This window comes from Rhinatrema bivittatum, chromosome 9, assembly GCF_901001135.1.
Source record: "Rhinatrema bivittatum chromosome 9, aRhiBiv1.1, whole genome shotgun sequence".
Classification (NCBI taxonomy): domain Eukaryota; kingdom Metazoa; phylum Chordata; class Amphibia; order Gymnophiona; family Rhinatrematidae; genus Rhinatrema; species Rhinatrema bivittatum.
In genome coordinates, this window is record NC_042623.1 from 261,221,327 (window position 1) to 261,237,767 (window position 16,441).

At 42.2% G+C, this 16,441-nt stretch overlaps 1 long non-coding RNA gene across 2 annotated transcripts in view; it reads left to right on the forward strand.

Annotated features, from left to right (window-relative positions):
* Positions 1-16,441, forward strand: part of LOC115099053 — a 297,401-nt gene that overhangs the window by 151,223 nt on the left and 129,737 nt on the right. For both annotated transcript variants that reach the window (XR_003858672.1, XR_003858673.1), the window contains exons 2-4: positions 5,180-5,312; positions 5,434-5,713; positions 6,288-6,390. This is a non-coding gene — a long non-coding RNA (uncharacterized LOC115099053). The remainder of the gene's footprint in view (positions 1-5,179; positions 5,313-5,433; positions 5,714-6,287; positions 6,391-16,441) is intronic.

Sequence of the window (16,441 nt, forward strand, 5' to 3'; positions counted from 1 at the left end):
TCAGTCCTCAATCCTTTCTACTTTTCCTACTTCTCCCACCTTGGGTTTGACCCAGCTGCTATGTCACATAGGCAGTGCTTGGTTGCTGTAGTTATCAGTCTCACTGCAACTTTTTCACTGAAGCACTTTTCAATTTGTCATAGACTTGAATGAGAAACAAATGTTTGCTTTAATTCATGGACACCCTCCATTTTTTTTCAAGGGTCCACACATTAAATGAAAATTGTCTCATTGGTTGCATTTTTCCCATTCATTTCACATGAATGCACACCCCTATTGCGGAGTCTTAGGTCATACCCATCATCCTATTTTCCATCATTTTCCATTTGCAATGAATTGCCATATTGTCCCTTATTGCACTGGTATTTACATTTTATACTGTCAACTGAGACTCAAGGGACTCCATTTTCCCAGCATGTGGAGTTGTGGTCTTTTCCAGACTGTCCAATTGCTTTTGGAAGCCTAGAGAAGATTCCATGTTCTCCAATCTTTTACTTATAGTTAACTCCAGTGAGGTGATGGCCTGCCAGATGGCATCCAACATGGTAAACTCAGTTCTCCCCAAAGGTTATTTTTGAACCCAGAGAGAGCACTTGCTAGGGCTGCTGTATACCTTCTTTTTGCAATGCAAACTCTTTACTTCGTGGTAACAGGGTTTGATCCACCATGACCCCTCCTGATTAATCCAGAAATACCCAGGGCTCCAGTGCATCAGACTGCAATGCCCCAAGCAAACCTGCCCCCAATGGGGCAGGAGCTGCCTGCAGAAGGGCTCTGCTGGGGATAGCTTTCTGTTGAAAAGCCCCTGCCTCAGACTCCTAACCATTGCATTCCTTAATCAGGGAAGTTTTACAGCCATTAGGACTGAGAGATAGCTTACCCTCAAGCTCCATCATCTCATCCAGCAAGAAAAGGCTCAGGCCCCAACTTTATTTTTCCTGCTCCATGCAGAATTGCAAACCACTGTGCAGATGGCTGGAAGGAAAGTACAGGCTCAATGGAACACGCAGACTCTTATCTTTCCTCCTCTTCCCTGTTCAATCAGGCATCAGGTACAGCAAGTAAAAAAGGAAGTAATGAAATCAAGTGCAATGAGCCCTTATGTTTGTTATATAATTTGGCTTGATTGGTAGCAAATTGTTAGAGCCTTGGTTGTTCTCTCTATTTTGCAGGAAACAAAATATTTAACAGAATATTTCAAAGAAAAATGGCACCAAAACTTCTTCCTTTGCCAAAAAAAAGCTTTTCTCTTAATCTGTGCAGTATGAGAGACATTAGGATATATCTTAACATAAATCTCCATAAATACTGTAGAAAAATTCTGGAAAAAAAAGTCACATCACTAAACTCTTGTCTGGTTCAAGCACAAAAGTGAACAGCAAAGCCCCGTTATTTGGAACTTTGGCAGATGACAAAGGGCCAAGTTTACTAAAGCTTTCTCTTCATTCTGGGTCAATGGGGAAATATGTTTAGGAAATCAGGCTCAAAGTGTGAAAGAAAACAGAGGTTTTTGAAGAAAGATACATTGCCTTAGAAAATGGAGGCAATAATTTCTCTGTTAGTTGTAAACATTCCACCAAATATCATTTAAATAACTCCATGCACGCAAGAGATGCCAGATAGAATGTATAACCTAGACATACTTCAGCTGGGTATAATTTCAGTTCTTTTGGCAGTGGACAAACTGTCTTTGGCAACTACAGATTTAAATACATTAATTTCTCCCATTTGTTATTCTAATTTTCCAACCCCAGCAGACATTGTATTTAATTGAATCTTCTGGGTGTCCATCTTCTTCTCTAAAATTTTCACTTTGCCTTTAGGCAATTTAGAATCAGGCAGCAAATGTTGTCAAATCAAATACGGTTTTGCATAAAAGTTATTAAGTTATAATCTCTGGCATGTCATAGAGCTTAGATGCAGTTAGCTCCTTCCTTCCAGTCTTTCCCATGCTACTGACTCATAGAGCCCCACGACTGATTTAGACACCCCCCGGGGTAGAACATCTGCCTTTGCTGCAGAGGTTTCAAACATAAGCTGAGAAATGCCATCTAAAAGAAAGGCCTTAGTAGGGGGAATATCTGTAAGGCCTGGACTCAGCTGCAGTTCAGATAAAGTGCTGAAGGCCATAGTTCCTGCTGCAGCAAAACATAATTGCTCTGCCACACTGCTTGTTTCTCCCAAAAGTAGTGCTGTCATACTCACTGCTAATGCCAAAGTCTCAGTCACAGCACAGACTATGGATGTTGTCAATACAGCAAATGTATCCATTAGGCCAATTTTGGTGGCATCCACCAATGGAAATATTTTGGGCCTTTCTTGTGGTTCAGCATATTGCCTGAAAAAGGCAAAGAAAACCTCAAGAACTAAGATAAGGTTAGGCAAACACTTCAGTTAGATGGAAGAAACTAGCAGTCATCATTAGCATTCATTTAGGGCCAGATTTTTAAACCTATGCGCAGGCGTAGATTTGTGCGTGCAACCCGGCACGCACAAATCTACGCCCAATTTTATAACATGCGTGCGTAGCCGCGCACTTGTTATAAAATCTGGGGTCGGCGTGCTCAAGGGGGTGCACACGTGCACCTTGCGCACGCCGAGCCCTAGGGAAGCCCCGATGGCATTCCCTGTTCCTTCCGCCCCCAGCACCTTCCCCTCCCTTCCCTTACCTAACCTGACCCCCCCAGCCCTATCTAAAACTCCCCCTGACCATTGTTGGCGAAGTTGCGCCTGCCTCTGGGCAGGCGTAGGTTGCACACGCCGGCACGACCGCTGTGCTGGAGATCTCGGTCCCGCCCCCGGCCTGCCCACTCCCCGCCCATTTGTTTCAAGCCCCGGGACATACACATGTCTCAGGGCTTGCGTGTGTCACTGGGCCTATGCAAAATAGGCTTGGCGCGCGCAGGAGCGGGTTTTCGGGGTTACGCGCGTAATATACACACGTAACCCTTTGAAAATCCACCCCTTTTGTACATATGGAAGTACTGAAGTACAATCATTCAGTATATTTGCATATCACAGGTAGCTCATGTTCCTCTTAAAAGTACAATTTATTAAGATATATTTGTACATTTCTTAATCAATCACTGCTTTCTTTATTTTCCTATTTTTCTGCTTTCTGGTTTAAATGAGTTATGGTTAGTATGGTTAAACAAAGTAATCACTTAAATAATGCCCTACTAACTGTAAAAGCCTTTAAGGCAAGCCAATGTAAATATGTCAAAATGGTTGTCTACAAAAGAATGGAAAATCAATATATGAATAAGAACATATATTGTAGGAAAATCATAAATTTCCTGGCACATCCACCTACAAAACAATAAAAAAAATGAATGTGAATAGGGGGACCAACAACCGAAAAGAAAAAATTCCTAACATTCTTTTATATAGTTTCCTTAAACTTAATTTCTATAATTTTGATTTAATTTAGCAGCAAGAAAATCAATTCACTTTAACTTCATAGGATTTGTGCTATAATCATTGCATTAGAGGAATTGGTCGGTTAGTTCTCTGACCTTTGCCCTTTAAATACTTGTATTCTCAGAATCTAAGATGTCTGCTGAATAGATATGTCATGTGAGAGCTCTGAGCCCTGGGAAATGCTGAGGCAGAAGTATATTGCTTGGCCTGAAGCTATACACTAAAGAAAGGGGAAAATCCAGATTTACCCCTCCAGAGTCCAAGCCAACTTTGCAGCTTGTGCAGGCAACCTTGTGCATGCAATTTCAGCCCATAAATTTGGGGTCATCTTTGAAGCCTCTACATATAACTAAAACACTGCTAAAGTGTATTGTTTCTTATTATAACATTGCTATTATTTGTAACTTCTTTTCTGAGCATGCAAGGGAAATGCTTCTCTATTCACTTACCAGTTCCTATTTAGTCTACTGCTACTTGCCTTTTGGAGGCCTTCCCCTGAACATCTTTCAACTGCAAGGTAGTCAAAATGTATCGACATGGATTATCTTTCTTCAGTGTTGCTATGATCATGAAATCCTCTTCTCAAGTCACTACATTGGCTCCCTGACCGCCTCTATATCCAGTTCAAGCTTCTCTAACTCACCTAAAAATACATTCACCATGCATCTTTATCTTCATTTCCCTCCCCCTACGTCTTGTGCAAGATGCTTTTATCTGTTCCCATCCCTTCTCCGTGCTTTACACCTTGCTGCGTATACCTGGAATAGACTCCCCCAGTCAGTGCACCATGCTTTTCCACTGACCACATTCAAGTCCAGTCTAAAAACATATATATATATATTTTTTTTTAGACTGCTTGTATATCTAACCACTTCTCTACAATTTCCCATTGACTCTTGTCTTCATGTATGTAAGACATTACTAGATTGTAGATGCCATGGAGCAGGAACTGTCTCTTATATGTAACTGCATGTATTTAGTAGAGATGTGCATTTGTTTTTGCCGAATTGGAAAATTGCAACGAAATTGTCCAATTTTGGCATGTTTCAGGGAGCCCGAAAAAAAATCAGGATTTTCCCGTTTTTTCGCAAAAATGCATTTTTACGATTAGTGCGCACTAACGGGAGTCAGTGCACGCTAACTCCCGTTAGCGCGCGCTAACAAAAACTAACAAAAAGTAACAAAATCTAACGGTTTTTGTTAGCGCGCGCTAACAGGGAGTTAGCGCGCACTAACTAAAAATCGATTTTTCGCAAAAAAAAAAGACCCGAACCGAAAAAAACCCGACATTTTCCATGGCGGCCGAAAAACGAAGAATGACACGAACACAAAAAATGATGCACATCTCTAGTATTTAGTAGTGCTTTAAAAATGATAAATAATAGTAGTAATAATAGTTGTAATAGTGGTAGAAGTAGTATTATGGGTTCATGGCCCTCCACCTATCAGGCTGGGAGGTAGATTAGTGCAGAGCTTTGAGAGATCCTTTGCTAGGACATAATGCACTGGAACTGCTATTTCTGGCAGTGGGGAGGATCTGGCTATGTCCCATCTCTGGGCGAACTATCTGGCACCACCTTGGGACCCTAGAGATGTCAGCATTAGTGTCAGCAATGGAGGAATTGGCAGTGTTGCTTCAGGGAACTGGGACTGTGACTGGACCATTTGTCTCCTGTCAGGGGGAAACAAGTTCTGGTTAAGGCAGGTCCCTCCCTGACTAGACCTACTGTGATAATGGAGTCACTTTGGTCTTCCGTAGGAAGAATGAAGAAAGCTCTCACCTCTAGAATAGTTCCTGTTTTGGGGATTTCCCTTGATTTTCAAGTGCTGGCAAACTCACAGATAAAAGTTGTTGGAGAACATGGAGTCAGACTGGAACATCTGAAAAACAGGTAAACAATTTATAAGTTGCATTCAAAGATAGGAATATGACAAATCAGAAAACAGAGATATTAGAAAATCATAGTGGGAGATTGAATCTCCTAATACTTAATTTCTCTATATCTCCATTAGTAACCAAGAGTCGTGCTGAAGAGATTTTATCAGAAAACTATGACCATTCCAACAGACTCTGTTCTGTCCCTTAGAGGGTTTTGCCTACCGTCTGCGTCTCAAAGTGGCAATGAAGAAAGGAATCCAGAGATGGCCTGGGCTTCACTGGGCTTCTTCAAGACTCTCAGGCAGAATGTGTGTCCGGTCTTGCCCTTTTTGCTACATTTGCGTTGGAGCCAGACAAGAACCGGACTTTAAAATTATATTTTCGTGCTAAAGAAGCTTTTCTCTTAGGCATAAGGTTAGCATTGTTCCTGGATATTGCAAATATAAACAACAAAGATGGAAGCAGTTTCTGGCTAAAAGGCAAAAGTCAATGGGGTGCAACCTGTATGCTTCATTTCCCATGTAAATGTGAAGTAAACTTTGCTGAAAACAAATATGTTTCTAATGAGACAGGAAAACTGGAAATATATTTTTTGGAGCAGAGGGCTAGACTGGAGGCCTAGTTACTTCCTGTTAACCCCAGCTAGCTCAGATAAAAGTAATATGGCATATCAGTATCACCCTGAGACCATATTTTTCCTATATATATCTTGGAATTTATGGAACAAATTCTCATTTTTCTGCAGTCCTTTTCTTAGAACCCTTCTTGATTTGTTGTCTAAAATGCATATTTTTGTCTTTGGTTTAATTTATTGCTTGAAATAGTTTATTTTTCTTCAATTATATTATGCTAATATTGCTTTGCAAAATATGTAATTTTTCTTTTTCAAGTGTACGCTTAACATTATTTTTTAAAGGCAGAAATAAAATAACGAAAAATGTAGATTCTCTCTCCTTAAATAGTGAACATAACATTTTTTATTAAAAAGGAGATGGAGTGAAGGAAAGAGAGCAAGAAAGGGAAGACGCATGAGGCTGCAAGAAGAAATTTCAACCATTAAAAATAAGACACTGAAAATCGCCATTGCTCTGGTAAGCTCTGATTGGTTCTCATTAATAAAGAAAGATGTGATTGTAGCATTCAAATGGCTACTAAAATCTATATTTTATAAGTTTGTAAGAGAGATAATAAATGGAATTCTCTAAACATATTGCTTTATTTTTTTATACAATACACATATTTTATGTATCAGCCTAGCCCACCAGTCTATCTAAATTTGATCTAATGCTCTAACTTTGGTAGAGGTTGTGATAACTAGGGATATGAATTGTTTATCGGATGGACGAAAATATCATAAGATATTTTCTAATCCATCAAGGATCGGGGGGTCCCCGAAAGCCACAGGAAAACCCCACAAAATTTTCATGTAGTTTTCTTATGATTGGGGGGGGAGGGGGGGGAAGAAAGGGCACATAGAAAAAAAAAGCCCAAACTCACCCCGGCCCTATCACATGGTAGGAGCAATGGATGGCCCTCACCATTTTTTAAGATAGTGCCGGCCATCCATTGCTCCTACTATGTGACAAGGGCCGGCCAATGGCACCGATAACCCCTGTCATATGGTAAGGGCAAAGGGCCATCGGCACCATTTTGTTTACTGGCAGCCGACAGCCTGAGAGCAGGAGATTGCTCCCGGGACCCCCGCTGGACCACCAGATACTTTAGGAAAGTTTTGGGGGGTCAATAGAATGGGGGAATGCTAAATAATTAGATTTAAAGGGTCGGGTGGGGTTGGGTTTTTTTCGGCTCGGGACAGCTGAAAAAAAAAGCGGTGAAAACCGCGGGAAATGAAGATTTCCCGTGGTTCTACAAACACAATACTGGAAACGATTCCAGAACTGATTCACATCTCTAGTGATAACAACTCCAACTTGGACATAGTTATTTAAAAAAAAAAAGCTAAACTAAACTAATCATCATCATTTATTTATGACATGCTTTTCTACCAAGAGAGTTCAAAGTGAGAGACAATTGCTTAAATAGATCACGTAGACTGGATCAGAATTAGACAAACATAACAATACTAATTGGCTTATACACTCTGGGCCAGATTTTAAGTCTTTTAACACAAATGATCCTGTACTTCTACTGTTTAGAATGGGGGCCTCAGAGATAATATTGTATCGTATGGTGAGAAAATGGCCTCATGCTTACTCAAAGAACATGCCATCTATGGCTCACTGTTTATTCCTTGTGTTGTGGGAAAGGGGGGATATGGAATTTGACAGCGTCAGACCTCAGCTTTCACCCCACGGACCTGATGCTCTTCTGCCTAGGAGTGTGCCTAATTGTCCTGTTATTTGAAGGTGTGCAGGTTTCCAAGAGCTTCAGCTGCCAGAGAGGGTTTACTGTTTTGGGGGGTTGCTTGAGGCCTGCTAGCACTCCTAATAGAGGTTCCCTTTTTTGAGAACGTGGCCTACTAACTGTCCTCTCTGTGGAGTAGATCCTGGACACTCCACATAGAGGCTGCCACACCAGGCCACATCTTTTGCACCTTAAACTGACAGATATATCTTTATTTTTAAAGGTTTTGCCTACAAAGATGCTGCATATGTAGTTGGTTTCTTGAGTTGTCATTGGAGGAAAGGGGTTGGAACTTTGAATGGAATGCTTGGGGTCTACAGTTGGGGGGTAGCACGATCTTTATGGGGACATTGAGAGATGAAACCCCCTCCCTCCCTTTCGCCCATCTTTCCACTTCAGACCAGTTAAAATATGGGATTTTGTAGCAATTTACATGGCATTGGATTTTGTGGCAACCTTTTGTGTTAACGTCCACTCTAGATGCTACTGACGGTAAGTTTTAGCTGACCCTCTTTAAAATGTATTGCAGAATACATTAAGGATCATTTAAATGTGTATAAATATTTTACTGAGTTGCACACTAAACCTTTTTACCACATGTATACGTAGACCCCCATTATGCTTGCTGTTAGCGTGTCTGTTTTTGTAAGAAACAGGAAACTAATGCCAAGGACCATCTTGGTTTCCTGCAAATTAAGCTTAAATACAGGGGGAAAAAAAGAGTAAATAGGACTTGGATATGTTTTAAATCCACCCCCTCACTCCTTCTCCTTTCTGCATTTGAGACAACAAGTACTGTATTTAGGATGGTGGCTCAAAAAATTAAATAGCACATTTTTGTTACAAAATTTGTCAGTAGCGAAGTTAATTTATGTGATACAAATGGTTTCTGGAACTGAATGCAAGCATTTTAAAGGATTGAGAACTAATGATTGTGTATTGGGACATCCTTTATGGGCAGAAAACTGAATAATTGAAAGGGGCTCATAATCATATTTATTTAACTTCCAATTGATGCTTTCATATTAAAGGAATTAAAAGACTACAGCCAAGGGGGCGCTTCCTATTTTCATCTGTGGAAAAAATGATGAATGTATCTGGTTTTGTAAGTGAAGCTGAACTGTAACAGTTGTGGAGATTTGTGCATACTCTTGGAACATCGATTATCTTGGGCAATAAAACTGAAGGGAATTGCTAGGGTTGAGCATTTAACAGATCTAAGAGCCCTCACCAGGGCTGTGGTATTTTTCTATGACAGCAACACAATTTAGGTTTAATAAGCGCTGCAAATACATTTCACTCAGCTCTAGATGTGTATTGGGCCTATATTGATACAGATACAGATAAAGCAAAAACTTGTGAACATTGAGCTATAGATGGAAACTGTAGATATGAGATCTTTGATGTGTGGTACAGTAAGTCGTGAGAGATCAAAAATCAGATAACTTTGGAAATAATATTGAACTGCATTTATTTATTTATTTGATTTCGATTCCACTTTTCAGGCGCTTCAAAGCAGATTACATTTCATTTGCATGTTCACTTTTTATGATTTCTCACATGGACACAGTGGGGTACATTTTTAAAAAACACAGGGCGCGCTCGTACTTTTCTTCGCGCATCAGGCGCAAACAAAAGCACGCTGTATTTTATAAGATACGTGCGTAGCTGCGCGTATCTTATAAAATACGGGCTCAGCACGCGCAAGGGGGTGCACATTTGTGCAACTTGCGCACGCCGAGACCTGTGCACGCTGTCCGAAATCGGAGCGGCCTCGGAGGGAACTTTCCTTCCACCCCCCCCCCCCCTTCCACCCCCCCCCCTTTCCCCTACCTAACCCACCCCCCCGGCCCTATCTAGAACCCTCCCCCCACCACCTTTATCTGAAAAGTTACTACTGCCTCTGGGCAGTAGTAACTTACGCGCGCCGGCGCAACAGGCCCTGACACAGGCCGCTGTGTCGGTGCGCAGGGGTTTTTTTTAAAAGGGTCATGCACATACCTTATCTGTGTTACCCTTTTAAAATCCGGCCCAGTGATTTTATAACATACACGTGTATATGTGTGTATACATGCACCTGTTATAAAATCAGCTATATGGGCGCACATGTGTGCACAATTTTATATTGGTGAGCACTTGTGCATGTATATGCCACCTAGATTGTGTAAGTGAGGGATTTTAGCAGATACATGTGCCAATGCAATTACCTGTTTCCCCATTTCATTTCAAGTTCAACCCAGTAAGGGAGAGGACTTCCTAAACCTCCCTAGCTAACTTGCCTCCATTTAACCCTATTAGCCTTGACCATTTAAACCACACTGACTAGCCTATTTTTTTTGGTTAGACAACTTACATGCCATCCATAGCGAAAGTAAAGTTACATGGTAGGGGACCCTGGCATGCACAAGATGGCACCAGCCATCCATTGCTCCTACCATGTGACAGGGGCCGACCAATGGCACCAGTAGCCCCTGTGACATAGTGAGGGCAAAGGCTATCGGCACCATTTTGAATACAGGCAGCCGACAGCCCGCGTGCAGGAGATCGCGCCGGGACCCCTGCTGGACCACCAGGGACTTTTGGTAAGTCTTGGGGGGGGGGGGGGTCAGGATGATGGGGGGTTTATTCGTTAGATATGTTGTATTCGTGGGGGTTCGCCATACGTTTCGTGACCCCACGAATACAGCAAATAGGGACATATACGTTGCGGATTGCCAATACATCGAAACGAATGCATACCCCTACTAATTTCTGTTTTCTATCTTTTAACCAGTTTATTTATTTATTTATTTATGTATTTATTTATTTATTTAAAAACTTTTCTATACCATCGTTTAGTGATATACCATCACAACGGTTTACAAATAGGCACATAAATAAGTTCGAAATGGATTTTACTTTAACCAGAGGGTGCCGTAGTTGTCCAGATACATGATTCGATATTATAAGCTATATGTAAAGTGTATTAAAGTTCTCTTTATGAGTTAACCGTAGATGCGGTATACTGTATTTCTTTAACTTAATACTTAAGTGTGATAAAATAAAAATAAAAACACACATATGTTCTCAGGTGACTTTTGCCTGTGTGTATAAGTCCTTTTCTTGTTTCTTAGTTCTCAATCCACAATAGAACATTGTCTCCTAACCCATGACTTTTTAATTTCCTCACGAGTATCTCATGAGGGACTTTGTCAAATGCTTTTTGAAAGTCCAGATACACTATATCATCTGGCTCATCTTTATCCACATCTTTATTTACACCTTCAAAAAAATATAGCAGATTAGTGAGGCAAGACTTTCCTTAGCCCAGCCCCGGCCGTCCATTGCTCCTACCATGTGACAGGGGCCAACCAATGGCACTGGAAGCCCCTGTGACATAGGAGTGGATTTTCAGAGCCCTGCTCGCCTAAATCCGCCCAAAACCGGGCGGATTTAGGCGAGCAGGGCCCTGCGCGCCGGTGAGCCTATTTTACATAGGCCTACCGGCGCGCGCAGAGCCCCGGGACTCGCGTAAGTCCCGGGGTTCTCCGAGGGGGGCGTGTCGGGGGCGGGCCCGGTCGTCGCAGCGTTTCGGGGGCGTGTCGGCAGCGTTTTGGGGGCAGGTATGGGGGCGTGGCTACGGCCCGGGGCGGTCCGGGGGCGTGGCCGCGCCCTCCGTACCCGCCCCCAGGTCGCGGCCCGGCGCGCAGGAGGCCCGCTCGCGCGCGGGGGGATTTACTTCTCCCTCCAGGAGGCGTAAATCCCCGGAGAAAGGTAAGGGGGGTGTGTAGACAGGGCCGGGCGGGTGGGTTAGGTAGAGGAAGGGAGGGGAAGGTGAGGGGAGGGCGTTAGAGGAGTCCCTCCAAGGCCGCTCCGATTTCGGAGCGGCCTTGGAGGGAACGGGGGTAGGCTGCGCGGCTCGGCGCGCGCCGGCTATACAAAATTGATAGCCTTGCGCGCGCCGATCCAGGTTTTTAGTGGATACGCGCGGCTCCGCGCGTATCTACTAAAATCCAGCTTACTTTTGTTTGCGCCTGGAGCGCAAACAAAAGTAGGCCTATTCGCGGAGTCTGAAAATCCACCCCATAGTGAGGGAAAAGCTATCAGCGCCATTTTGAACACAGGCAACCGACAGCCCGAGTGCAGGAGATCATGCCAGGACCCCCGGTGAACCACCAGGGACTTTTAGTAAGTCTTGGGGGGGTCAGGAGGGTGGGGGATTGTAGTTAATTAAATGTAAAGGGTTGAGATGGGTTTTTTGGGGGGAAACGAATAAATACATAACTAATGAACGGATCGGGGTCCCCCAAGAATGGATGCAATGGATTTGGCTCCCCACGAATACGAATACCGAATGGGACAAATCCGTTCCTGCTGCACATCCCTAGAAATTAGGGTTAAATATACAATTTTCTGATTGGAGAAAGGTGATGTAGAGTTCTCCAAAGATTTGCACTGGACTGCTGATGTTTAACATTTTTATAAATTACCTAAAGATAGGAATAATGAGTGAGATAGTCAAATTTGCTGATGATACAAAGTTTTTGAATCATAAGAGGCCTGTGAAAAATTGCAAAGCTGAGAGAATGGGCATTGCATCAAAATCATCAAGGCTTTTTGGTAAAGGGTAGTAATTGCTGCCCCAGCAAATTACCCACATGCACCTTTTTTTTTTTCACTTCCATCCTTTTGTTGTTAGGGATCTACAGTGCTTATCCCATGCCCCTTTGAATTCGTTGACTGTTTTCATCTTCACCCAATTCAATCCAAGCAATTAATTAAGAATGCAGCCGCTCGCTTATTAGTGAATTTGACCCACCTTGAACATATCACACCCATCCTCTGATCCTTGCATTGGTTATCTATATCCTTTTATATAGTTCAACATTTTCACAATCATTCACAATTTAGTATACAATAACTCTTCTATCTGGCTATGCACAACCTTATATGTCTACAAACCTGGTAGACACATCCATTCAGCAAATAAAAATCTTCTAGACATTTCTACTACTAAGATAGATAGACTTGATCTCATCAGAAAGCGTGCTTTTTCTATTGCTGGGTCCACTCTCTGGAATGCTTTGCCTGTCTTTCTCCACAATGTCTAGTATTAAAGAGTTTTAAAAAATTCTAAAAGCTCACCTCTTTAAAAAAGCTTTTGGTGACACAGGATGAAATAGTTTCTGGTATAGTTTCTGGCCATCCATTGCTCCTACCATGTGACAGGGGCCGACCAATGGCACTGGTAGCCCCTGTGACATAGTAAGGTCAAAGGCTATCGGCGCCATTTTGAATACTGGCATCCGACGGCATGAGTGCAGGAGATGGCTCCCGGACCCCCAGTTGGACCACCAGGGAGTTTTGGTAAGTCTTGGGGGGGGGGGGTCAGGAGGGGTGGGGGGGGTTGTTTAAATTCACTCCTTTAGATGGCCGAATAATTCAGTGAAGATTAGTTGTATTCCTGGGGAATCGCGATACGTTTCGCTTCCCCACAAATACAACGAATATGGCCCTATATGTTGCGGATTATCAATACGTTGCAAACAAATGCACACCCCTAGTAAATTACAGATTCTGCTCTAACTGCTGGCTTAGGTACAGCATGTTTCCTTGTTGAACCTGAGCCTGTACATATCTTGCTCTTCAGACAAATCCAAAAACTGTGTCCTAGTTGTGTAAAGGGTACCTCCTCCTTCTCTGCTCTCTCTCTCTTAATAGCCTTATAGACCTGAGAACCCATAGAACTATTAGTTATTTTGGAAAGGGACTCTCTACCACTGATTCACAGCCCCAGTATGTTCTAATAATACAGAATCCCCCCACCGTTTATAGTCCTGTATGTCCCTGTTTCCCCCAATCTGTTCCTCTAACTCCCAGAAAAAGCTTGAATGCCCTAGTTAGGAACCAGTAGGCCCCTGTACACTCACTGCAAACCCCCCTCCATATGACTCAGTCTGTCTCTGTTACCCCCTTATATGACTCAGGATTTCCCGGTGTTTACCAGTAGATCCCAATCTGACCGTGATACACTACCTCCCACTCCCTGGCCTGCTCCTGTGTCCATTTACCTGGAGAAGCCAGGCCACCAAACACCAAGTCACTATACAAAGTGAAAATTAACACTTGTGTTCATAAATGAGCATGCATATGCATAAACACACCCCCAACACATCCCTAGCACACCCCTTTTTTGCACATGTACTTCTGTTCACACATGCGCATATAAACACACATGTAGACCCTTTTTAAAATATGGATTATGCACGATCGGGCCACATAAACGTGAATATGGCCTTTTTTACTAGAGTAACTTATAAAAGCTCAACTTTTTCTGTTCCTTTTCCACCCCCCTGAATCCATTCTGTCTGACTTCAGTGGTTTGCCTTTAACACAAAACAAAACAATACAAAACACAGTTTCATTTCAGACTATCATTTGTTTTAATAAGTTATCTACATCTTTTGATGAGTTCAGATGAAGTATATATGATGATGCCTCCTGTTCTCTTCAAAAACCTTTTTTTTTCCAGGCTGTGATGAAACAAGACATTTAGAAATATCTCATGAATATCTGGTGTAAAAATAACTGCTGTTCAAATTTAGTTTTCAATGCTCATCCTCTAGAGGCCAAAAAGATGTTGGTTGAATCAACCCCTGCATGTTCACTGCATGGCCCTTAATTTTATTTTCTTCATGTCATAAGGAACTCAACAAGTAAAGTCTCCCAAAATACGCCTGCCACATGACAAGACGGTGTCAGTAATTTGGATCGAAAAGATAAGTGGAAGAAAATAGAACAGAAATCGTGTTTGCTTCTACACTACCATAATCAGCAGAACTACCACCACACATTTAGAATGAAATTGTGAGCGTGCTCATGGGGCTCGCAATTAATTTTCAAAGTAAATTGCCTGTAAAGTTTCCCTTTGAAAAGCAGTGCAACTTTGAGCACTTGGACAGGAAAGAAATAAGCAGGGGCAAATATATATATATACATTACATATACGTGGGGATTTGAAAATGCAATCCCCATATTTTCCCTTCCCTGATCTTAACATTCTCTTTTTTTATCCCCCATGGGTAAAAGTGCATGCATTGTAACCAACTGGGATATTTTTATCTGCAGTGACAGGGAAATGGAGTCATTTCCAGCTCTCCTTTTTATCCCTGCTTACCCATGGAACAAGTTTTGAAAATTATCCCATTATCCCATTATCCTCATTGAAGAATGATCCTAAGGGACCATGAACATAATCAATGCATCAGCAATATTTTTATAAACTCAATAATATGCTCTGCAATAATACACCCATTTGAAGACACCAATTGAATTGAACACATGCTTGCAAATTAACTAAGTATTAAACGTTTAAATTTTGCCATCAAAATTCTTGATGTTAACTCTGTGTATACTGCATCCCATCCTGACTCATGGCAAAGCAGTTTCCTGCATGCTAAAATGTTCAATTTATTGAGGGGTTTGATATTTATGGAAGACTTCTGTCAGTTTGAAAACAAGAACCAGGTGTTTATTTTCTTAGACACAGAGTTTCTCTGCACAAAGACAGAAATGGACAAGAACATTAAGAGAGAAAGGAAAATGTACCCTATTCATCATGTTGGCACTGCATCACAGTTCATTACTTAAAAAAAAAAAAAAAAGGGTTATGCCAGGTATCTGCCTTATAAATTTTTGTGTCTTGTTCATTTTAGGCGCTATTTTATTTAGAGCAGCTGATAGCGTGGGAACGGGACATCACTCCCTGCGGCCCCCCTGGACCACCGGGTATGTGTAGAAAGTTTTTGGGGGGGTCGGGAGAGTGGGGGAGGCTAAGGGGGTAATTTTAAAGGGTCGGGAGGGTTTTTTTTTTTTAATCGGTCCATCGGCGCCATTTATATTAGTGGTAGCCAAAATGGCGCCGATGGCCCGAGAGCGGGAGATCGCGCTGGCCCCCCCCCCCCCCACTGGACCACCAGGTAATTTAAAACATTTGGGGGGGGTTCGGGAGGGTGGGGGATTTGTTTTAAAGGCTCGGGGTGGGTTTTAGGGTTGTTTTGGTGTGCCGGTTTTCCCGCCCTCCCCCTCCCCCCTCCCCCTCCCCCGATTTACGATTTTTCATGATAAATCAGGGGAATTTCTATTATATCACAACTCTAACAATTTTTGACGATTTAAAAAATATCTGACGATTTTTTTAAATCGTCAAAAAACGATTCACATCCCTAGATATTAACAAAGATTATTTTGATGCTGAATTTATCCTTGGGGAGATAAAACTGGCTAAACAATCCTTGACCTTATATAAGGCACCAAGGCTCAATGGGCTCCCTGGTGAGTTCTATCAAATGTTTTCCTCATGTCTGGCTTCTAGATTGTTGGATCTGTATTACAGTTTTTTGAAGTAGAGGCATGGTAATGGCTGCTGCTGAGAGGTGCAAGTTATTGATTTAGAGAAACCAAGGAAGGACCCATCATAAGTTCAAAATTATAGTCCAATCTCCCTCATTAATGTGGATTGCAAGATTTATGCAAAGATTAAGAACATAAGAAACTGCCATCTAGCCCAGCATCCTGTTTCTAACAGAGGCCAAATCAGGCCACAAGAACCTCGCAAGTACCCAAACACCAAGAAGATCCCATCCTACTGATGGCAGTAATAGCAGAGGCAATTCCCTAAGTCAACTTGATTAATAACAGTTAATGGACGTCTCCTCCAAGAACTTATCCAAACCTTTTTTGAACCCAGCTACACTAACTGCACTAACCACATCCTCTGGCAACAAATTCCAGAGCTTA